The 25,807-nt window shown below is 38.7% G+C and overlaps 1 pseudogene; it reads left to right on the top strand.

Annotated features, from left to right (window-relative positions):
- Nucleotides 1-11,954: 11,954 nt before the first annotated feature.
- Nucleotides 11,955-20,232, top strand: LOC101344948 (proteasome activator complex subunit 2 pseudogene; annotated as a pseudogene).
- Nucleotides 20,233-25,807: the final 5,575 nt, after the last annotated feature.

The following is a 25,807-nucleotide window of genomic DNA, read 5'->3' as shown; positions in this document are numbered from 1 at the left end:
CTTAGATCCACAATCAACGCCCATGGAAGCAGCAGTCAAGAGATCAAATCACACATTGCACTGGACAAATCTGATGCAAAAGACCTCTTTAAAGTATTTTTAGAGTTCACTTTGAACTCTAAGGTGCACCTGACCGAAGCCATGATATTTTCAATCACCTCGTATGCATGCGAAAGCTGGACAATGAATAAGGAAGACTGAAGAAGAATTGATGTCTTTGAATTATGGTGTTGGCAAAGAATATCGAATATATCATTCCTTGGTGACGCAGTGGTTAAGAGCTAAAGTGAGCCGTAGCTGCTGTCCAAAAGGTAGGAAGTTAGAATCCACCAGTCACTCCTTGGACACACGATGTGGCAGTTCTACTCTGTCCTATAGGGTCACTAAGAGTTGCAACCAACTCAATGGCAATGCCTTTTTTTTTTTTTTTTTTTTGCCAGAAGAACAGACAAATGTATCTTGGAAAAAGTACAGCCAGAATGCTCCTTAGAAGCAAGGATGGTGAGACTTTGTCTTACATACTTTGGACATGTTATCAGGAAGGAGCAGTCCCTGGAGAAGGACATCATGCTTGCTAAAGTAGAGGGTGAGGGAAAAAGAGGAAGACCCTCAACGAGATGGATTGACACAGTGGCTACAACAATGGGCTCAAATATAGCAAGGATTGTGAGGTTGGCACAGGACCAGGTAGTGTTTCGTTCTGTTGCACACAGGATCTCTGTGAGTTGGAATTGACTCCACGAAACTTAACAACAACAGCTCTCTATAAGAAGGAGCCCTGGTGGCGCAGTGGTTAAAAAGCTCAGCTGCTAACCAAAAGGTCTGCAGTTGGAACCCACCAGCTGCTCCTCAGGAGAAAGATGTGGCAATCTACTTTCTTAAAGATTTACAGCCTTGGAAACCCTATAGGGTCGCTATAAGTCTCAATCAACTTGACAGTAGTGGGTTTGGTTGGGCTGTCTATAAGAAAGAACATATAAATACAAGGCAGTACAAGGCTTTGGAAAAAGCTTGTCCAGCTGAGGTTCCCTGAAGCTTAAGCTTCATTGACTTTATGCCCCCAGCTGACTATACTGCAAAAGCTGAGATTTTGAAGCCCTTGGACAAATTACCCCCTAGAGCCTTAATTAAGTAATCTGTAAAATGGGACCCTCAATCTCTGCTCCATGGAGATTGTGTAAGTACTACATGAGACAATGCTTGGGAAAGTACCTAGTGTCATGGATTGAATTGTGTCCCCCAAAAATGTCTGTTGGGTTGACTGGGTCATGATTTCCAGTATTGTAAGACTATGTAATCTGATGTGATTTCCTTTTGTGTTGTAAACTCTATCACTATGATGAAGTTATATGTGATCTCCTTATGTGTTGTAAATTCTATCACTATGATGAGGTTATACTGATGAGGTTGACAAGATTAGTGTCTTAATGCAATCTCTTTTGAGATATAAAAGAGAGAAGCGAGCAGAGACACATAGGAACCTCATACCACCAAGAAAGCAGTGCCGGGAGCAGAGCGTGTCCTTCTCTTGTTAAAACCATCCACTTGTGGTATTTCTGTTAGAGCAGCACTAGATGACTGAGACACCTAGTATTTGATAGGAGGAGCTCAGTAAGAGTTGTTTGAAGACTGCCTTTCTGGGAATTTACGGGTTCAGTCAAAGCTACCACCTCCTCCACTTTTGCATCTCCTTTCACATTATTGATGTTTTTGCAGGTATTGCTGTACATCCAGAATACGTATTATTATTTGGAAATTTAACAGAAGTTTCCAAACTGGGAGCTGAAGTCAACACATTTTTTTGAAGATCACAAGGTATTTTAATAAATTTAATTTGCTTTACTTTTAAAAAAGCCAGTCCAAAGGTGTTTGTTGTTGTTGTTTTTCTTGTTTGGTTTGTTTGATTTGGTTTATTGTTTCATTTTTTTCCACTGTGCAAAAAGCACTCCAAAGTTCAGTCTGGTGTGTGTGTGTGTGTATATGTTTAGTCTAAGGATTGTATTCTTTTAGCATCACTAGTGGCACTTACCAGCCCCATGTTTATAATCCTGAAGGTATTGTGTTTATAATAAATCAAAATCGTCTAATAAACCCATAGACGAGTTGAAAAGGAAGAAGGAAAAGAAAATGATGATAATGTGAAATATTACGTAGTAAGTTGGTCAATGGTGTTGGGGTTAGTTGGGGTTACTTTACCTTGTTCAATTCCCAGTTTGTCACTAGCCAGTTTTTACCCTACAGCTGCACTCATTTGAATATCTACATCTCAGTGTGCTTGTCTGTAAAACAGATATTTATAGGACTTTCCTGAGAGGTTCAGTATGAGGATTTAATGAAGAAGTCCTCTCAAAGAGCTTAGAACAACAACCAGGAGATGGTAAACCCTCAATGTATGTTAGCTATTGTTAGAAGCACCTCCTGTATAGTGTATAGTGAACTTTGCATATGTCTTCTCGTGTTCACAACATTGGGAGGGTAAACGACCTGCCCAAGATGGGGAAATGTAAGAGTATAGACAAGAATCTAATTTTAATGAGTCCCCATTTACTACTTTTCACCAAATCAAAAACACGTGGATTTATAAAATGAATGTCTATTTTTAAGTACTAAAATACGGGAAAAATATGTCTCAGAAACAAAGAAATATAGTAATGCTCTTTCTACTACAATATATCTTGTACTTCTCCCCCAAATTTCCCTTCATTAGGCACAATGTGCAATTGTGGATGTGCCCATTGCTGGCATTATTTATTAGCTGGCTTATATAGAGAGACATCAGTGTAGGATCCTGCAGAATTTTATTGTGCCCTCCACTGTCATCACTTCAATACGTGATCCAGATACTTGTCAGATCAAGCTGGGAGGGTCACCCTTTTCTCACCTAAGGAAAACCACTAGGCATGGTGATGTTCAATTAATTGTGTCCTAATCCAAGATTTGAACTACCATACTCCATGGAACATGATAGCAAGACTAGGGGGGACCTGGTTGTGGAAATCCCCCTGTGGGAGACAGTTTGATGAAGTAAATAAACCCAGTGTTGGTGTGGAAGACCTGAGTCTAGTCACAACTTCCTTAGCACAAATAGCTGTGAGACTTTGGGCAAGTGACATTCACTATAAAATGTGTGAAAGAGCTTTTAAAAACTCTAGGTGCTTGAAATAAAGAGAGGCTTCTGCAAAACTGCAAGCTGGACTTCATTTTTGCTGTTTACTGCTTACTCCGAGCTGACATTCAAAAGATATCTAACCAGCATACCTCAGAAAGAAGCCTGTGGGCTCCCCTCCTCCCCCTGCCTCTCACAACATACTCTCAGGAAGGATATTCACTCAGGCTGGCCCCCCAAATATCCATAGATTAAAAAGATTTTAACTGACTTAAACTTTATGATTAAAAGAACAATGCTTACAGAATCTTGAGATTGTCTGGTGACTGTTAAAGCATGATTTTGTAAATGCCAATCAATCAGAATTTTTTCCTTTTAAGTTCCTGGATTTTCTGTACTTAAACTCTGTGAAAAATTCCTTTCTCCAGAGCACTTTTGTGAATCCTCACAGACTGCTGACCCAACCGGATTGCTTTATTCCTTCAATAAAACGCTTTGCTTTAATTTTAACAGAAGCTCCGGTTTGCTCATTGACATTTCTTGGCGATCAGAAGTGAGATTTTGAGGGTGTATTGCTTGCAGCGACCTCTCCCCTACCCCTCAGGACTCAAGGACCAGGTTCTGGTACCAAAGAAGGACTGTTTGGGGCCACCACTCCGAGAACTTCTTGGAAGTCGCTGCTAGGTAAATAACCTCTTGAATTGTGAGCTCCGTTTTTTTGTGTTTATCTCTTCTAGAATTATTGAAGAATTCTAGTTTCGTTTTGACATTTTCTGTTTTGTTTTGTCTTGTCTGTTTTCATTCTGTCTCTTGCAAGACTTGGTATCCACTAGTGGCAGTAGGGAAAAACTCGTGGCATAGTGGTTAAGTGCTATGGCTGCTCACTAAAAGGTGGGCACTTTGAATCCACCAGGTGCCCCTTGGAAACTCTGTGGGGGAGTTCTACTCTGTCCTATATGGTTGCTATGCGTTGGAATCAACTCAACAGCAACAGGTTTGGTTTTTTGGTTTAGTGGCAGTAGTGTGAGATTCTGGGTAAGTTACTATCCTAGAAGTTTCCGAGTTTGTGCAATCTCAGACTCTATAAACTGAAAAAACAAAAGACACAGGATGACCAGTAAATGCCTGTAGGAGAAACTCACTGACCCTTTGGGGTATTTCATTGATAAGCACATAACACAGAAGGCTAGTATGATGAACAAAATAGCTGAAATAAATTCTAATTAAAAAATAAAAATCAGCAGCATAACATAAATCAAATATACAAAATCTAAACCATGATAAAATAATTAGGTTTACATTATACAGTGAAAAAATACAATACAGTTTTGTTGCTGTTCTAAACACAACTTAAGTTTTAAATTACAGCACTTGAAATTAAAAAAAAAAACTATAAAATGAATTCTACATTTTTAAAAAATCATTCAAAAATAAGACCACTAAATTGTTTTCAAAGTAGTTTTGGGGATACATAGGTAAGCTTCAGCCTCGAGAGTGGGGCCATGAAGACCAGGTTCTGCCCCCAGTCCCTTCATGCCTCATAATCAAGAAAATTTGTGCAATCTTAGTTTATTTATATATGTTTGGGTTGGACTAAGTAATCTGAAAGACAAAAGACAGTGTAATTTTTCAGGAAACAATTTCTTTTCAGGACAAAGTTACTACTTTTTTCTCCCAAAAAAAAATTCATATAATATCTAGCCTAAATTACTTAGGTTTTTTAAATTACTTAGATTTTTTAAAAAACTACTTTTAAGGTTGGCATAGCACAAAGCATAAAAACCTTTATTTGAATGAAATTACTTCTATTAATTCCTGAGAATATTAAGACTACTAAGTATGTAAGTGCTTATTTATCATTCAACTAATCAGAGTAGGTTCTTTGAAGAAATATTATAATCTAATTTAAGAGTATCATCTGGAGGTAGGAAATCATATTTTCATAACCCTGTCTTAGCAGATGTTCTTGTGAGCCTTTTCATTTTTGTTCCATTCTGATCCTGCTGTGTTATCTAAAAACTATGAAAGTGAAGAGACCATCATTGTCTAAGTGAAATCGGCAGCAGGCAAGTAAAGCTGTTTCATGGCCTACAGATAAGATTTGGTTTACATTATTGGCCAGTATCTGCGGTTTAGGCTTGCACAACATTCTAAGACATCCATCTTGAAGACCTATGATAACTCCTGACAATTTTGAAACTTTGTGGAAAGCCACAGAATATTAGTTCCAGCCTTGTAAAGGGAAAGAAGAAAATACAACAAGCTTTTTTTCTGTTAAGTTACATGAAATGTGTTGTCGAATCAGGAGAAGTGCCCAATTTTTATTTGGGTTAAAATTTATATGTCAATAATGTTATGTCATAATACTGTTATAATTATTTTTTGCTAACTTAGTTGCAACTTTATTTCTTTTAAATCTAGCATCATCAAAACCAATGGTTTGATGGGGGAATTCACATCATTTACCCATAAAGTTTGTAGTTTTAGTTTTTTTTTAAACTATTCAAATGTTTAGAGACTTAATAATCCTCGTTTATTCTTGGTATATCCTGACATTTAATATTATATTTTAAGATTATTATATCTAAAGCTATTTAAAAACAAGATTGACCATTATATTAAGAGATGTTCTTAAGTCTTTTGTTTTTGAATTCACTTTATTTGGCTTTGTATTACCTTTATAATTTTTCCTATCAAGTCTTTCACTTTTAAGATTATTATAAGTTAACCACTTAGTTTAACAAAACATTTCAACAAAAATGGACTATGTCAGACTTATGAAGAGGACTATAATGTTTTAAATGTGGATGCTGTTGGACTAAATCAAGACTTTTCAAAATGCTTAAGCGGAAACAGACTGCTATTGATCCAGAATTGTATGGAACCAAAATTAACTACATAAGACTGAATAACCTAAAAGAGTACTATAAGTTTTTTATAAAATATTGCTGATGTTCAATGATCTATTTTTTTTAATATAAGAAACTATTTTTATTTTCCTTTCCCTCTTTCAATATAAGAAGGAGTTATTTCAGTAAGTAACAACATTAACTGTGGAATATCCTGTGAATTAAAAGATGTTATGAACATGTCAAAGTTCAGACTAAATATATCCAGAATGATTTCAATAATTCCACCCGTGGACTCCAAGAAATTAATATTGAAATAACTATGATAAGAGAAATAATTCTTTAAAATAAAATTGCCCTCAACATCCTTACTACTGTACAAAGAAGTACCTACGCCATACTAAGACTGACTGTTAATATTGAATTATAACAATCCTGTTGCTTCCTTAACTGGTATTATTCTCTGTTTTTTATTTATTTTATTCTTTCTTTTATGGTACTTTAGATGAAGGTGTACAGAACAAACTAGTTTCTCATTAAACAGCTAGTACATATGTTCTTTTATTACATTGGTTAACAAACCCATGAGAACTCAATACTCTCCCTTCTCGACCTTGGATTCCCTATTGCCAGCTTTCCTGTCCCCTCCTGCTTTCTAGTCCTTGCCCCTGGCCTGGTGTGCCCCTTTAGTCTTGTTTTCTTTTATGGGCCTGTCTAATCTTTGCCTGAAGGGTGAACCTCAGGAGTGACTTCATTACGGAGCTAAAAGGGTGTCCAGAGGCCATACTCTCGGGGTTTCTCCAGTCTCTGTCAGGCCAATAAGTCTGGTCTTTTTTTGTGAGTTAGAATTTTGTTCTACGTTTTTCTCCAGCTCTGTCCAAGACCCTCTCTTGTGATCCCTGTCAGAGTAGTCAGTGGTGGTAGCAGGCCACCAACTAGTTGTACTGGACTCAGTCTGGTGGAGGCTGTGGTAGTTGTGGTCCATTAGTCCTTTGGACTAATCTTTCCCTTGTGTCTTTAGTTTACTTCCTCCTCCTGTGCTCCCGATGGAGTGAGACCAGTGGAGTGTCTTAGATGGCTGCTTACAAACATTTAAGACCCCAGACACTACTCACCAAGGTAGAATGTAGAATATTTCTTTATAAACCATGTTATGCCAATAGAGCTAGAGTTCCCTGAGACCATGGTCCCCACAGCCCTCAACCCAGTAATTCAGTCCCTCAAGGAATTTGCATCTGCTTCCCTGACCAGACCCTGGGCTGGCTTCCCCAGTATTGTGTACTGTCTTACCCTTCACAGAGTTACTGCTTTTCTATTGTCTATTTAGTGTTTCTCCACCTCCACCTCTCCCCTCCCTTGTAACCATCAAAGATTGTTTCTTTTTGTGTATAAACTTCATGCGTTTTTATAGTAGTGGTCTTATGCAATATTTATACTTCTGTGATTGAATTTTTCACTCAACATGATCTCTCCAGATTCATCCATGTTGTGAGATGCTTTGCAGATTCATCTTTGTTCTATACTGTTGTGTAGTACTCCACTGTGTGTATGTACTATAGCTTGTTTATCTATTCATCTGTTGATGGGCATCTAGGTTGTTTTCATCTTTTTGCTATTGTGAACAATGGTACAATGAACATGGGTGTGCATATGTCTATTCGTGTGATGGCTCTTATTTCTCTAGGGTATATTCCTGGGAGTGGAATTGCTGGATCAAGTGGTATTTCTATGTCTAGCTTTCTACAGAAGCACCATATCGTTTTCCAAAATGATTGTACCTTTTTGCATTCCCACCAGAGTGCATACCTGGTATGAATCCTACTTGGTCATGGTGTATTATTTTTTTGATATGGTATTGAATTCTATTGGCTAGAATTTTGTTGAGAATTTTTGCACATATACTCATGAGAGACATTGGTCTGTAATTTTCCTTTTTTGTGGTGTCTTTGCCTGCTTTTGGTATCAGGGTTATGCTGGCTTCATAGAATGAATTTGGAAGTATCGTTTCCTTTTCTATGTTCTGAAATAATTTGAGCAGTACTGGCACAAGCTCTGCTTTGAATTTTTGGTAGAATTATCCAGTGAAGCCATCTGGGCCAGGACTTTTTTTTTGTTGGGAGTTTTTTGTTTTTTTTTTAAATTACCTTTTCAATTTCTTCTCTTGTTATGGGTCTGTTCAGATATTCAACATCAGTTTGTCATAGTTTGGGTAGGTAGTGTGTTTCTGAAATTTGTCCATTTCCTCTAGATTTTCAAATTTGTTGGTGTACATTTTTTCATAATACTCTGTTATGATCCTTTTTATTTCAGTTGGATCTGTTATAATGTCCCCCATTTCATTTATTTGGGTTATCTGCGTCCTATTCTATTTTTCTTTTGTCAGTTTGGCTAGTGGTTTGTCGATTTTGTTGATCCTTTCAAAGAACCAACATTTGTTTTGTTGCTTCTTTCTATTGTTTTTCTAGTCTCTATTTCATTTATTTCTGCTACGATCTTTATTATTTCCTTTCTTCTGGTAGCTGTAGGCTGCTTTTACTGTTCTCTTCTATTTGTTCAAATTGTGTAGCTAATGTTTTGATTCTGTTCCTTTCTTCTTTTTTGATGTGTGCATCTATTGCTATAAATTGACCTCTGAGCACTGCCTTTTCTGTGTCCCAAAGGTTTTGGTATGATGTGTTTTCATTCTTCTTTGATTCCAGGAATTTTTTGATTCCATCTTTGATTTCTTCTATTACCCAGTGGTTTTTAAGCAGGGTGTTACTTAGTTTCCACGTAATTGATTTTTTTTCCTTGCTCTTCCTGTTGTTAATTTCTACTCTGATGCTTATGTGATCAGAAGATACTTTGTATTATCTCAGTGTTTTGGATTTTGTTGAGGGTTGCTTTGTGGTTTAAGATGTGGTCTATTTTGTAGAACATTTCATGTGCATTGGAAAAGAATGTGTACTTGGCAGCTGTTGGGTAGAGTGTTCTATATATATCTATGAGTTCAAGTTGGCTGATTGTGGCCTTTAGATCTTCTGTATTTTTGTTGAGTGTCTTTCTAGATGTTCTGTTCTTTACCAAGAGTGGTGTGTTGAAGTCTTCTACTATTATAGTGGAACTGTCAGCTTCTCTTTTCAGTGCTGTTAAAGTTTGTTTCCTGTGTTTTGGGGCCCTGTCATTGAGTGTGTAGATATTTATTATGCTTATGTCTTCATGCTGGGTCGTCCCTTTAGTGATGATATAGTGCCCTTCTTTGTCTTTTATTGTGGATTTTGTGTTAAAATCTATTTTGTCTGAGATTGGTATTGCCACTCCTGCTCTTTTTTGGTGGCTGTTTGCTTGATATGTTTTTTTCCATCCTTTGATTTTTAATAAATTTATGTCTTTGTTTCTATGGTGTGTCTCTTGTAGACAGCATATTGATGGATTCTGGTTTTTTTAACCATTCTATCACTCTCTGTGTCTTTATGGGTGCATTTAGGCCAATTATATTCACTGTAATTATGGATAACTGTGAGTTTATTGCCGTCATTTTGCAGAGCTTTTTTTTTTTTTTGTGATGCTGATGTTTTCTGTGTTGTTCCTACTCTCCTGTGCTGAATTCCTTTTGTTTGTGGATTTTTTTTCATTCCTTTTGTTTTTGTATGTTTTGTTTTTACTGAGACTTTATGTTTTTCTTCTTTATTTTGATGAGTAGGTTTGTTAACTTTCTTCATGGTTACCTTAAAATTGACCCTTATCTTCCTAGGTTTGAACCAATCTATTATTACTTGGTATTGCCTTGCCTTCCTTTCCATTAGAAAGTTCTATACCTACACCATTTATTCCCTCTTTTATTGCTCTGATGTAATTTGCAAATTAACCAATCTGGTTCCCTGTTGTAATTCTTTGGTTTTGAATAGAACTTGAGAGTTCATTTCATAGGTTGATATCCAGCTGGTGCAATCTTGCATCCTAAATTCGGGCTGTCATCTCATGTTGTTTGTTCTCAAAGAGAAGGACTCCCTTTAATAATTCTTTTAAGTTTGGTTTGGTTTTTACATATTCCCTCAATTTCTGTTCATCTGGAAATGTCCTAATTTCACCATCATATTCGAACGAGAGTTTTGCAGGATATATTATTCTTGGTTGGCAATTTTTTTCTTTCAAGGTTTTATATATGTCATCCCATTGCCTTCTTTCCTGCATGGTTTCTGCCGAATAATCAGAGCTTAGTCTTATTGTTTCCTTTCTATATGTAACTTTTTGTTTTTCTCAAGCTGCTCTCAGGATTCTGTCTTTGTTTTTGGTTTTAGCAAGTGAGATTATGATATACCTTGGTGATTTTCTTTTGGGGTCTATCCTATATGGTGTTTGTTGAGCTTCTTGGATGGTCAGCTTTTCATCTTTCATGATACTGGAGAAGTTTTCTGTCACTAGTTCTTCAGTGATCCTCTCTGTGTTTTCTGTTTTCTCCCCCTGTTCTGGAACTGTGATCACTTGTGAATTTATGCTTTTAATTGTATCCCACATACTTCTCAGGTTTCTTCATTTTTCTTTGTTCTTTTTTCTGATTTCTCCTCAAAGTTGTAGCCAAGTGTTTGTCTTCACTTTCGCTGATCCTGTCTTCCATTGTTTCAAACCTGCTCCTCAACATTTATATGACATTGCCCATTTCTGAAATCTTGTTGTTTATCTTTTGGATTTCTAATTGTTGATTTTGTATAATTTCTAGTTGTGAATTTGTTTTGGCATTTTGTTCCTGTTTTATTTTCCTGAATTAGCCTATTTTTTGTCTGTATTTTCAATGAATTTACCTGCCTTTTCCATGAATTTGTCTATTATTTCTCTCATTTCTGTCTGCTTTTTGCTTCATTTCTTGGGTAGCTCTGAATATTAGAGATTTGAATTCTCTATCAGGTAACTCTAGTGCCTTTTCTTCTACAGGAAAGTCATCTGGTGTTTTATTTTGGATGCCTACTGGAACCATCCTGTCCTGATTTTGCATAGGTTTTGATATTGTCTGCTGTCTTCAGGACATTCAGTAGTTATTTTCTTCATTTATTGATCGTAGATTTGTTTATTTTGTTCAGCTTTTTTGTTTTATTTGGTTATGTCTGAGTAGGCAGGCTGTGTGTTTTTTGTTGTTTGTTCATCTGTGGACACAGTAGTTTTCACCTCCTTCTCCAACAAGCAGTGCCAGTCACTCAGCTATGGTGTAGCAGGGCAGGTCCAGCTGAAGGGGGTGGGCAGGGATGGGTTGTTTGTGGTAAGTATTGGGGCCAACAAGGTGAGCTGGTGGTCAGTGCTGGGCAGGTTCCAGTAGGCTGTACCTGTGCTCCTTGGGAGTGCAATGTTCAGCACACAGTGCAGATAGACAGGAGAGAGGGGGAGGGGAGGTTGTGATGTGTGGAGCTAGGTTGGGTATGGGAAAGAAGAGAGAGGAGAGAGAAATAGGAGCCAAAAAAAAAAAAAAGTGTTGAGGGAGATGCTATTGGAGTGGAGAGATGAGAAACTGAGAAACAAAGAAAAACAAAAAGGAAAGGAAATAAATACATAAAAATTTTTTAAAAAGTCCGCAGGTATCCCAGTACGCAGCTGCGCAGATCGGGAAAGTGGATCTCAAGCCACACAGTAGAGTCTGGCTAAAAGTTGTGGAGCTAATACACAGTGCCAGGTATTCAGGAGACAGGAAAAGGAGGTAAGTAGACAGAGACGAGAAACCAAGAAATGAATAAAAATAAAAAGGAAAAAAGAAAGAGAAAACAAACAAACAAAAAAAGAAAATTTAAAAAAAAAGCCCGCAGGGATCCCAGCAGCGTGACAGCGCAGACTAGAGAAGCAGTTCCCCAGCTGAGCAGCATTTCACAGCCTATCAAGAAGAAGCAAAAAGCACACGGAGTCAGGTATTCGAGAGAAAGGAGGAGGAGAAGGTGAGAAGCAGGGAAGAAACCAAAAGAGGCCAAAAAAAGCAGCACCAGCAACAAAGAAATGGCAGTGAAGAAACCGGCTGGTGTGGGTGGGGTGAATCCTCGATGCACAGAACCTGTGCCTCCTGTGCCATGATCGCCGCCCACTGGGAAGTGTGGATCAACTCTCTGGGAACCCGTGGATTGGCCAGTTGGCAAGCTGCAAAGACCGAGCAGGGGGATGCAGGGTGAGTAGTGGGAAAGCATGTCTTGCTGGTTACCGGTTACTCTATCTCCTACTGGGAGCTCCGTGAATCTGCTTTCCCGTACTCCCCATCTGCCAGTCTCTGACAGGAGTCCAAGATGGTGGATCCTTGCTGCTTTAGCTTATAGAGGACCTCTGCTTGTAACTCTCCTCGCTCTCTCTGTCAGTTTCTTATTCCATTTGGTGCTTGGTTAAGTTCTTTATCTCTTCATTTGACACTTACGGTTATAGGATTGATGTTTGTCTCTGTTTTACTTAGTTTTTGGGGTCTTTGCTGTGAAGGGACTGTGTGGTGTTTCTGTCTATAGTGCCATGTTGGCTCCACTTCCACTATCCTTTGTTTTTAAAAATCTTTCTTGTCATCTCTGTTATTATAGAATGCTACATCTGCCATACTTAATTCCACTTTGAGACTATTTTCACAGGTTAAAGAAGCGTTTGATGACCAGAAATTAGAATCCAATAATCTGCCTGATATTGCCGTAAAACCAAAGAAACCAAACTTGTTGCCACTGAGTTGATTCTGACTCATAGCAACCCTAAAGGACAGAGTAGAACTGCCCCATAGGGTTTCCAAAGAGCAGCTGGTGGTTTTGAACAGCCGACATTTTGATTAGCAGCCGAGCTCTTAACCACTGTGCCACCAGGGCTCCAATATTGCCCCTGGAGAATATATATTGAAAAAGATCAATTGAAAGACTCATTAGATGCTAACTAGAAATGGCCATGCTTCGTCTCACTAGCCCATGTACTGCTAAACTACAGGAAGTTGCAGCTTGGATTCCCCTGTCTCAAAAGAAAAAAAAAAAAAAGATTAAGCATATCTGGACTGTTCAACATACTAAGGAACTTAAGCTGAAGTTCAAGGGCCATTGTGGTCAGAAGCAGTAGACAACCAGTCCCAGTGTCATGGAGCAAGACTTCATGCAACTGCCAAGGTTTTTGGACTTTGTTTCTTGATGATTGGTATTCTTATGGTAGTTGCTTTACGGCATGCTTATAGTGTTATTCCTTGTTTTAATGTTTTATTTTCATATGAGTAATTGAAACGCTGAACTCTGCTTAACACTCATATCCTTTGAAATAGCTTTGTTTTACCAACTTTAATTTATTTCCTGGTAAATTTACCTTTATGCCTAAAGGAGGAGTTTTGCTTTATCATAGCTATTATTTTTATATTTGTTTATTGTACTGCTTTGTATTTAGTAAGTATTCTTACACTATGAAGTCTTTCTTAAGTATTCTCTTACTGTATATTGTGACTCTTGTTGATGCCTGACATGATAATGCCTTTGTTAGATTAGCTTAATGTCATGGAGTGAATTATGTCTCCCCAAAAATGTGTGTATCAATTTGGCTGGGCCATGATTCCCAGTATTATGTGGTTGTCCTAAGTTTTGTGATTATAATTTTATGTTAAAAAAGATTAGGCTGGGATAGCATAACACCCTTACTAAGGTCACATCCCTGATCCATTGTAAAGGGAGTTTCCCAAGGGTGTCGCCTGCACCTCCTTTTATCTCACAAGAGATAAAAGGAAACAGAAGCAAGCAAAGAATTGTGGGACCTCATATCAACAAAAAAAGCAGTGCCCTTAGGACCCGAGGTTCCTGCACACAGAAGCTCCTAGTCTGGGGAAGATTGATGACAATGAGGACCTTCCTCCAGAGCCAACAGAGAGATAAAGCCTTCCCCTGGAGCTGATGCCCTGAATTTGGACTTGTAACGTACTAGAATCTGAAAAAATAAATTTCTCTTTGTTAAAGTCATCCACTTGTGATATTTCTGTTTGAGCAGCACTAGATGCCTAAGACACTTAATCAGTAGCTAATTGTGGTAATCTGACCAACAGATTTGCCATCAAATCCCAAAAGCTGGACATACAAATTCAGATCCTTTAGTTATGCCTGTATTTAACTATAGCTCTGTACCTGATTCAATTGTAAATCCTAATATTTCCTTTAAGCAAGCTATACATGTCAAGTTATGACACCCACCAGAATTATTAACAGGTCCGCCAGAAAGCTACATGGCTTCACTACCCCCATGCCCAGCTCCCCTTTTCTTAATATTTTTAGTTGGCTACTGTCTTAGTTATCTAGTGTTGCTATAACAGAAATACCACAAGTTGATGTCTTTAACAAACAGAAATTTATTCTTTCACAGTCTAGGAGGCTAGAAATCTGAGTTCAGGACGAACTCAGGGGAAGTCTTTCTCTGTTGGTTCTGGGGGAAGGTCCTTGTCATCATCTTCCCTTGGTCTAGGAGCTTCTCAGCAAATGGACCCCAGGTCCAAAGGACACACTCCGTTCCAGGCATTTCTTTCTTAGGCATGAGGTCCTTCTCCTCTCTGCTCACTTCCTTCTTTCATATCTCAAAAGAGATTGACTCTAGATACAACCTAATCCTATAGATTGAGTCCTGCCTCATTAACATAACTGCCTCTAATCCTGCCTCATTAACATCATCGAGGTTAGGATTTATGGCACATAAAATAATCACATCAGATCACAAAATGGTGGATAACTGCATAATACTGGGAATCATGGCCCAGCCAAGTTGACACATTTTTGAGGGACACAACTCAATCCATGACAGCTACCTACTGAAATTAGTTCTTGGCTATGTTCTGTTTACAAACTGGGTTAATTCTCTTAACCTTTATAATTATTATTATAGGATTAATCAAATGTTTTATGAAAAATATTTTTCCAAATGCCTATACTCACAATGCAACACTGCTTGCTATGTAAAAGATCGTGTATTTTGAAGAAACTGCAATTCCTTAGAAAATAGCTCAGCTCTTCACCTTGGCTGATACCTCTGTCTGCCAAATATACCTATTAATTCAGCCCCACTCTTACATAGCCCTTCTTAAAAGATCTCAGAAGCAGAGGTCCATGCTATGGCATAGCAAAGACATTGATGATAATGCCTGGCTATCTGTATGATAGCGACCAGGGTCTTAAAGGCTTATCAAGGTAAGCAGCCACCAATAAACAAATGGTGCCCAACTATATGTTTGGGGTTTTAAAAGCCTATCTAGGATAGGCAGTCATCTAATAAACACACCATCTATAACTAACAAAACAGGCCCTTTCAGAAGATGAGTTACTCCCAGGAAGGATATTCACTCCAGCTGGCTCCCAAAATGTCCATAGATTAACAAGATTTTAAAACTGACAGAAACTTTATTATTAACAGAACAATGCTTAGAGGATCTTGGAATTTTCTGGTGTCTGTTAAAGCATGATTTTGTAAATACCCACCAATTGAACTTTTTCCTTGTAAATTCCTAGATTTTCTGTACTTAAACTCTGAAAAATTCCTTTCACCAGAGCACTTTTGTGAATCCTCAGAGTGCTGCCCGACCCAGATTGCTTTATTCCTTCAATAAAACTCTTTGCTTTAATTTTAACAGAAGCTCCAGTTTACTCCTTGACAAGTGACACTAATAATACCCATCCTGCCTACTTCTGACCATCAGAGTGAGAATCTAGGATAGAATGCACTTGAAATGTAATGTGTGTGGATGTGTTATACAAATGTAACCTTTATTAATATTATTTTTAATTGCTATAACTATTGTTTTTAAGGGAAATGGGACAGTGGAAGTCTGGCAAATCTTGCACAGAAAAGCTAATAATGAATAAATTTTAATGGAAATTCAGCAGAGGATCCTACAAATCCTTTTTAAGCTTCACTTTTTTCCTCTTTTACCCCTTTGATGTGCCAGCTCTTAGAGTTCACTCGTTTCTGCCAATTTGTAATAATAGGAGTAACAAGAGAAGGTGGTAAAACAAAGGCACTCAACATTTTGGAAAAATGTCCACAATAAGAATGAAGAAAAAGAAATTTCAGAAAAGATTCATAACACAATCCCATTTTTTAAAAAAGATGCATGTGTATATAATTGTGTATTTATTTTAAAATGTCTAAAAGGATACAAATTGTCTGGGAGTGGTGGGGCTTTTTTATTTACCTCTATATTTGTGAATTGTTTGGATTTTTTACAAAAAATATGTATTTTTATACCATTTTTATTTTAACAAATTTCTCTAAAGACAACAAAGAATCCCTGTGCTAAAGAGAAGTTCTTTCTAAAGCTGTGGTTTGGTCAAGTTCAAACCTATTTCTCACATATAATACTCCTCCACACTCCTCCCAGTTACCAGCTCATGTGAAAACCAGCCTCTACTAACTTAATTCTCTTTAAATTTTTTTGCTTAATTATTGGTGGTTGTTTGGTTTTCAGTTTTTCTTACAAAATTTTAGTTAGATACCCTCATATTAAAAAGTAACATCTCTTTTAAAAAGAAAAATAACTCTGAGATGACTTTTGGAGAACCTGACCAGATCAGATGAACACTTGCAGCAGACCTGAATGGCTGGTACCTGAGTAATCTCACCCTGAGGACTCTTTGCCCTACTGAAAGACTAATTGTTAATGACTGTTTTGGACTGTTAAAATGTTTGAGAGGAGGCAGTTAATCTTTCAAGTATGAAAGGGCCAATGGCTAAAAGAGCCAAGGGGTGGACTGTGGTGCAATGAATTACTTAATATAGCCCTTCTAGCCATAGTCTTTGTGACTCCCACCAAATGACTGGGTGGGACTATGCAAATGAGATGCATGTGTCCTACCAAGGGGATTGCATAGCTTGCTAATAATGTAAATAATATGGGGGTGGTACCATTCAAATAAGGTGTATGGAACCCTAACGAGGGGATTGGTAAGCTATGCCATCCCATTAGGCTTAAAATGAACCATACCGGAGGTGGGGGCGGGGGGAGGATCTTACCACCAGCAAGAAAGAAGAACCAGGAGTGGAGTACATCCTTTGGACTTGGGATTCCTGTGCTGAGAATCTCCAGCATCCAGGAGACAGAGAAGAGCTGTAACATGGAAGACAGCAAGAGATGACAGCGCAAGACAGCAGGAACAAGGAGACCAGTGTAAGATGGCTGTAGTGGGGCTGGCTGACCCATGGAGCTAAGAGTTGTAACACTTGCCCAAGAAGGCCCCAGCAGGAGCCGGTGGCAGCAAGGGCCCAGTGACAGTGGGCGAGAAGAAGCTGTCCTGATCGAAAAACTGTATCCTGAGTATCCTGTTTCTGATCCTGATCCTGAACTGTATCCTGTCACTTCCCTAATAAAGCCCATAATCGTGGAAAAAAAAAAGAAAATTAATTTTCACACTGCTAATTATCAAGATTTATAACAAAAGGGGCCCAATATGAGTAAAGAATCAGCCAGTTTCTTCAAATCAGAAGCTCAGCATCTCAGAAATTGAATTTTCCAATAAAAGATTAAAGACAAAAAATAACCTTTTAAGAAAACTAAAGTATGTATGTGATTTCATTTCTGTGGCCAGTCTTTGTCTGATTGCTTTGCTGGTTGGGCTTCTTCCTCTCACCCTTGAAATATAAAAGGTTTATAGCTTTGTCCTCAGACCTAGTCTTCTCTCTAACGGACTCTACTGAGATTTCCTCTATCCCCCAGGTATCTGATATCATCTTTTTTTCATATGATTTCCAAATACTTTTCCTTGGCCCAACCATCCTTTTCATTTATGGAAGGTTTTTTCAATTATCTCTTAGCTTCATTTGGGTTCTTTGCTGGTATCTAAAACCAACATGTTCAAAATCAAATTAATCATTTTTTTGTACATCATAATCCTCCCCAGTCAACCAGGGCCAGCCAAGATTTTCATTTTATTTTTGACTTCTCCCTTCTCTTCATTCTTCTTCCCCACAATCCTTTACTTAGATTTTTATTACATCCGTTTGCTTCTTGTGATGTCTGCTTCCGTCTCCCTGGTTCACATTTCTCCCTTTCAAAAAAAAGGAACAAGAGTGAAGAGAGACAAGCAATGAGAGAAGCCCTCACAAAGGGACGAACATGTGACCCAGAACTTGAAAGATATTATCCATAAGTGGAAAAGGGTATTCCAAAATAGTGGAGCAGCAATAATGGAGGCACCCCAGACAGAGAAATGCATGATACCAATAAAGGGAGGCAAGGAGCCTGGCGGGGGGGGGTGGGGGATGGAGCTTTAGTGTTGGGTATGTGTAGATATTCCCAGTGATTAATTTGGAAGGTATGTTCATTCTAGGAAGACTTTGTATTTTATTCTGTAAGCAGTGGAAAGGAGCCCTAATGGCACAGTGGTTAAGAACTCAGCTGCTAACCAAAAGGCCAGTAGTTCAAATCCACCAGCCACTCCTCGGAAACCCTATGGGGCAGTTCTACTTTGTCCTATAGGGTCGCTATGAGTCAGTATCGACTCGATGGCAAGGGGTTTGGTTTTAAGCAGTGGAAAAAATCTCTAGAGGTTTTTAATGTGGAGTGGAAAGTGGCATGCAGATTTATGTGGCAAGAAAACCTGTTGTGATAGTTTAGGGAACAAATCATGGAAACTTCAAGTATGGCAATAGGAATTGATACACATTTTGCTCGTAGAATCAGTTGGATTTAGTGACTAGTTACTTGTGGAAGGGTGAGGGAGCAGATGGAGGTGAGATGACTCTGAGTTTAAAGCCTGGTGTTTAAAGCATGATTAAGCTTTGTGTTTGTGAATGACAGTAGAGTTCAGCCTCAGACATGTAGAGGGTGATGTGTCAGCGGGATATACAGGTGGAGATGTCCAAAACACACTATTACCTCTGTGAGGATGTTCTCCTTAGAAATCTATTCCCAGCTCCCTGTTGGATATACGTCTTTTCATTTATAAATATCCCATCAACAAAAAGACAACTTGTCTAACCCTGAACCCATTACGTTTGCCCTACCACAAACCTCCTTTATCACCCCCACTGCCCAGTTTTGGCTAATGACACTTAAACATTTTCCAAACTCCTGGTCTAGGACCTATGAGTGGTTTTTAATTCTTTTCTTTCCTTTGAGTCTCATATTCACTTAGGCACCAAACCTTATTGATTCTTCCATTATATTGTCTTTTATTTCCTTATGTTTTCTGCTTCTTCTAACTGCTACTGCCTAATTGTGTCTTTTATTTTTTTATAGCTTAATAACCACTTCCTAATGGGACCTTTGCCTCCAGTCTCCCCCCAAAAACCAATTCTGTCTACTACAATAAAGTTACTCTTCCTAAACCCCAACTTGATCTTGTCACTCCCTTTCTTCCATACATTTATTGACTTGCTGTCATTAATAAGGTAATATTATGTCATCCATAATATATCTACTCTAGCATTCTTTCCAACCAAAGTGACCTACTTGGACTAAAGATCTAGAAACTGGAGGAACATAGCTAAGACTTGTGGGGTATGCCTGAGCTGGAGGCCTGCAAAGAGGTGCATGTCTTCAGGCAAAATCTCTTCTAGGAGATTGAAGAAATCCTCTACAGATTCTTTTTTTTTTAATTTGATTATGTTTTAGGTGAAAGTTTATAGCACAAATTAGCTTCTCATTCTCCTCTGTAGATTCTTGCCACAGAAGATCATATACTTGAATCAGCTCTTGAAAGAGGATTCCTTTAGTGTGGCTGACTTTAGTGTGACCCCACTGGACATCCTTTGCCCACACTCCCTATCCAAGGATGATGAGATGGTAACAGATAAGCTGGAGAAGAAAGAAATCCCTGAGAGCGGCTTTCTCCCTGGAAAGGAGAAGGTCCTAGCCCTGCTTGCCCTAGTTAAGCCAGAAATCTGGACTCTCAAAGAGAAACGCAGTCTGATGATCACATGGATCTAGCATCTGATCCCCAAGATTGGGGATGGAAATGATTTTGGGGTGGTAATCCAGAAGAAGGTGCTAGAGAGTGTGAATGCAGTCAAGACCAAAGTGGAAGCCTTCCAGACAATCATTTTCCAAGTACTTCTCAGAATGCAGGGATGCAGTGGCCACAACCTCCAAGGAGACCCATGCTATGGATTACCAGGTCTTGGTGCAAGAGCGAGATGAGGAGGCCTATGGGAAGCTCAGGGACATGGTGCTAGACCTGAGGACCTTCTACTCTGAGCTTTACCACGTTGGAGAAAATTATCAATCCAAAGGGCGCAGAGAAAGGAATAAATGGCCTGTGCTGTGTAGGGAAAACACACACACAAAGTGACGTACTTAATATTCTGGGAACCTGCTTTTCCCTCTCAGCCTTGTTTCATTGCCTGACATTTTAACAGGGTATATAGAGAGTGAAAGATAATTTTGTAGGAATATCATAAAGTGAAAGAAGAGAGGGCTTCCAGAGGGGACTCCACTGAACACATCTGACTAACCTGCTGTGCTAGTGGGCTTCAATCACAGACCTAAAGCCTAGGCAAGGAAAAGAAATAAAAAAGAAGTGGAAAAGAGGAAAGAAGGGAAGGACAGGCAAAATTACAAAAAGGAGATAAAAGAGATGCATAGGAGTTGGCTATGAATTACACAAAAATCAGGGTTATTGGTCCTGTTCAGAGCAACCAGCCTTTATAAAGGTAAAGTTTATCCTCTTGCCTCTGATTACTTTAAGTGTAGGAACCAGGTCTTATTTCTGTTTGTCCCCAGCACCCATCTCAAAGCCTGGCACATAGATGGTGCTCAGTAAATAATTACTAAATGATTTTCAAATGACTCTGTTTTCTTGAATTTAGTGATCTTACTTCCTTTACCATCACTTCACGTTACATTTTACAACTGTAAAGATTTCTTTTGCTTTCTGTACATCTTTCCAAGAGGGGGAAAAATACTATATTCAAATAAGGGTTTACAAAATATGATATATAATGGAATAATTGATTTACCCTAGCATGGTCTTATTGTCAGTACATTCTCAGAATCGTACTTGGCTTTCTGTCTCATTTCCAGTTTATGGGCAACTTCAACCATTAACTCTTCCCAGCAGTAATCATTCATTGTTAGTCACTGCCCTAGCTAGGTCGATATAATCTGTTTTCCCTCTTAATAAATGTATTACTCTGTGCTAGTTGCTAATGAAGTTCATTCTTTCTGCCTCCACCTCTTCTCCATCTTGCCAGACCATTTGGAATTCTAATCCTGTCCTGGATGCTCGCCTTCCTAACTGACAAGGGGTGTCATCTGCTAACAGCATGCTATCATCTGTCAGCTTTAGGAGATTATTTTCTGTTCTATCCATGTAAATCATTGATGAAATATTAAAGAATCAGTCCCAGAATGGAGTCCTGTAGGATATGAGTTCTAATATCCCAGAGTTTAACGTATGTGGCGTTGATAATGAACTAGATGTAAAACTACCTACCGTGGAGCCACATCTCCCCAGTGTGTTGATTGGATGCGCTGTTGGGGAAGATAATCAAGTCTTTCCATGGCCAAATAGCTTAGAAAAGTTAAAGGAGAAAGCTGACATATTATTGCCCGTTTTTCTGCTAGGCACTTTATGTATGTTAATTTAGTTAATCCTTCCATAACTCTATAAGGCATTATGTGTGGTGGTTAACACCACGCACTCTCAGGTTAGGCTGTCTGGGTTTGAGTTTTTACTCCATCTCTTTCTAGCTGTATGACCTCGGCAAGATATCGAAATTCTCAGTGCTTTAGTTTTATCATCTGAAAAATAAGGATAATAGAATTTGCCTCATAAGATTGTTTTGAGGATTCCATTGCATGCAAAGCATTTAAATGATGCCTGACACATAGTGAGTGACTCCTCTACAAATATTAGCTATTATTATTTTCCCCATATAAAAGCTGAGGAAATTTAGGGCCAACTGACTCAGCTAGTGTGTAGTGGAGCCAAAATTTGAGACCCAGGGGTGTCTGACTTCAATTCTTAAGCTTTTCCCACTCTACTGTGTAGCATTTTAAATTTGTTGTTGTTGTGTGCTGGCAAGTTGGTTCCAACTCATAGTGACCCATGTGACAGAGTAGAACTGCCCTATAGGGTTTTCTAAGCTATAATCTTTATGGAGCAGATCGCCAGTTCCTTTTCCTGCAGTGCCACTGGGTAGGTTTCAACCACCAACCTCATAACTTAAGGCAATATTTTTTTGGTGGGGAGGTATTTATGTTTGGTTGAAATCTTTTTAAAAAAGAAGTTATTTTATAAGAAAAAAAAACCCTAAGATTAAATAAAAATAATAGAATCTTAGGTTGGAAAAAATTTTAGGATCATCTAGTTCAAACTATTAATTAATGAAGGACTCTTTCGGGTTCTTTCATGTTCCCCCTAATTTTTTCTCTAGTTACATAAGTGGTAAGTGCTCAAAGCAGAAAACTTGGAAAACTCTGAAAAGCCCAAAGAGAGAAAATCAGCCATAATTCAAACCTTAATGATAATTACTATTAATATTTTCATGTATGGTCTCTCTTTAGTATTTTTTTCTTACACAATTTTCTTTACAAAATGGTACCACAGTGTATATACTGTTTTAGTAGCTTGCTCTTTTCACTTAATACATCATTGGCATTTTCCCATGTCAGCATTTTATTGATTTTTAATATCTATAAAATGTTCCATCATATGAAGGTGCCATAAATACCCTAACTAATCCCCAATTGTTGGACATTTAGGTTGATTCTATTTTTTTCTACTATTATAAATGAAACTATAATGAAGAGCCTTGTACTATGTTGTTGCATAATTCCCTCATTATGCACAAATCCTTTTTATCCTTAACAGATGGTTAGCCAGCCTCTGTTTGATCACTTCCAGTAACAGGGAGCTCACTTCTTTGCCAGACAGCCCATTCCATTTATGGACAGCTCTAATTGTTAGAAAGTTTCTTATTTTTAGCCAAAATCTGTTCCCCGTAACTTACACTCATTGATTCTAGTTTTGTGGTCTGGAATTACCCAAAGTAATCCTTCCTTTTTGTACTTGGCAGCCCATCAAAACTTGAAGAAGGCTATAATGTATTCTCTTCTTGAAGATAAACATCCATGCTTATGAGTCTTATGATAAAAAGGACAAAGAATTGATATACATGTGTGTGGGGGGTTGGGGGAGATTTCCTCAAGAAAGATGTAAACATGGAGACAGATCATATTTCACTTTTTGCTTTGGCCTCCTGGAAGCTCAGAGCCTAATTTGTAGCCCTATTTTTGTAACTTTGGAACCTTATCATCTGCATGTACATGTACTATCTTTTCACTTGGATCTAATTATCCAATTTTGCTTATATTTTTCTTGGCTATTATTTTTTCTTAAAAAAGAAACAAAACAAAAGTTTTCCTGAATGGAATTCCTGTAAGATATCATAAATTCTCTATTGTACAATGCATATTATAATCAAATAAGTCTCTTTACTTCCTTTAGCTATTCTTTGTATGAAACTAGTGGATCATTTTAGTTCTCATTCACCATTCTACTACACATGCATGCCTTTTAAAAGCTATCAGAAAAAAATACAATAGTTTTTTTTCCTGCCTCTCTTTTCTGGTAGAAAAGCTTAATGAAATGGGAGGATAGAAAAGATAATCTCAATCCTCCCGAATCATTAATAAAACCAGTTGCTATTGAGCCAATTCCGACTCATGGTGACCCCAGGTGTGTAACAGTCGAACTGTCCTCCGTAAGGTTTTCAATGGCTGATTTTTCTGAAGTAGACCACCGTTGAAAGACCTTTTTTCTGAGGTGCTTCTGTACAGACTCGAACTACCAACCTTTTGGTTAGAAGTCAAGCCCATTATCCATTTGCACTACCCAAGGACTCCAAATCATTAGTACCAAAAAAAAAAAAAACCCAAACCCATTGCCATTGAGTCGGTTCTGACTTACAGTGACCCTGTAGGACAGAGTAGAACTGCCCCATAGGGTTTCCAAGGAGCAGCTGGTGGATTAAAACTGCCGATCTTTTGGTTCGCAGCAGAACGCTTAACCACTGTGCCACCAGGGCTCCAAATCTTTAATAGTTTGTATCAAATTATCAACTGCTGGATGACAGAGGAGATATTGATAATTTGATAGAAATTATTAATGATTTAATCCAGCAGTTGACAGAGAAAATACTGATAATTTGATAGAAACTATTGTCATTAATAGTTTCTATCGAATTATGAATATCTCCTTTGTCATCCAGCAGTACCATTTTCTGTCCTTGAAAGAAATTGGAGTGCATATCTCAGCGATGCTCAAAGCAATGATTTACATGCATGTGGCAGTGCAGGATTTACAAACCATCCCATCCCCACTTGAGGATGGTTAATCCTCCACACAGTACCTCTGAGAAGGCAGTACTGTTATCCTCCTTTTACCCTAAGGAAACAGAGGCTTGGAGAAGCAAGACTTGAACCCAGGCCCTCTGACTCTTAATCTGAGCACATACCACTGCCAAAGTGCATTAACTTCAGGGAGCCCTGGCCAGACTCCGGGCAAGAGGATTTCACTACCCTTTGGACAGGAGGTAGGCAACTCTGCATGCTCCTTCTCTCATTCAGGAATCCAACTCTGATTATCCTCTTCCCACAGAGAGAAGTGTGGTGACTGCCAGTTGCATATGGCTTGACGAAGATAGGAGAGGACATAAAGGCGGCCCCCCTCCTCCCTGTGCTCCCGGATGAGAATCAAGCAGATTGTTTCCTATGTGGAGGAAGTGGATGTGAGAAACCTAAGGCAGCAGGCAAATCTCAACTGGGTGAGAATAAAAAATACTCCCCCCAGCCCCTTGCATGGTTCTGTTTAGAGGAGCCAGGTATGAAGGCACCAGGGTTGTCTGTTGGCCAGAGAGCTAGATGTTTCATCCCCAGGAGCTTCCTTCCTGAATATTCCCACCTGAAGAGAGGATGCAATTGCCTTTGGCTTCCCTGGAAGACCTCCTCTGCTGGCAGGCTGGCCCGATGTAACAGCGCAGAGTTGAAACCCTCTTAAAAATAGCTCTGTTCCCTTCTGGGTTTAGCAACTCACACTTGAAAAGCTCTTTATTCTTTATAATGAATAGAGAGCAGAGACTTGTCTTGAAAAAGAAGAGCTATAACACAAAATAAAGCCAGACCAACCATAGTTATTCCTTTGAAGTGATGGACAAAGAGGGCTTCAGCACTCAGCTTTCACAGGTATCAAACCTCTCCTTGGGTTATTCCTGGAATAGACGTGTGTAGAGGCTTTTGAGCAGCACTTGCTGTCAAAAGCTCGTGTGTGGTGGGCAGTATTTCAGGTGACAGTGCTGGCAAGAGATCAGCAGAGCAGCCTGAAGTTGAAATTTCAATCTAATTAATTGACTGGAAGAGCAAAAGACCTGAAAGAAAGGCTTAACTCTTTGCTCCCCTGACCTCCAAGACTCCTGTCCATACCGTGAAAGGACTGAGAAGTCCTAAAAGGATGGGTGTGGAGAGCTCAGGGAGCTGACACTTAAGTGTGTGCTGGGAAGTGTCTTTCAGAGAGGCCAGAAGTCCTCAATTTAAGGCTTTTCCAGCAAGAAGGAGAAAAGAGGTAAAACTCTTAGTCTACAATGTTGAGTCTTATTTAAAAATAATTTATTTTCGTGAAATCCAACTCTCAGGATCCCACTGAGCTGGTGAGAAACTCAATCTTAGCTACTATTTGGGTCTCCTTCTCCTTCCAGGTATAAAAATCCGGAAGGCATATGTATTGCATGGGAAAGAGGGGAAAGACATTTGAATTAGGCAGAGTAATTAAAGTTAGCTACTATTCAAGCATGGGGGCAGTCGTGGTTCAGTGGTAGAGTTCTCACCTTCTATGTGGGAGACCTGGGTTCGATTCCCGGCCAGTGAATCTCATGTGTACCTATCACACATCTGTCACTGGAGACTTGCAGAGGCTTGCATGTTGTTATGATG

The sequence above is a fragment of the Trichechus manatus genome, unplaced genomic scaffold (genome assembly GCF_000243295.1).
Source record: "Trichechus manatus latirostris isolate Lorelei unplaced genomic scaffold, TriManLat1.0 scaffold00036, whole genome shotgun sequence".
Lineage (NCBI taxonomy): Eukaryota > Metazoa > Chordata > Mammalia > Sirenia > Trichechidae > Trichechus > Trichechus manatus.
This window is presented reverse-complemented; position numbering and strand designations above follow the sequence as displayed.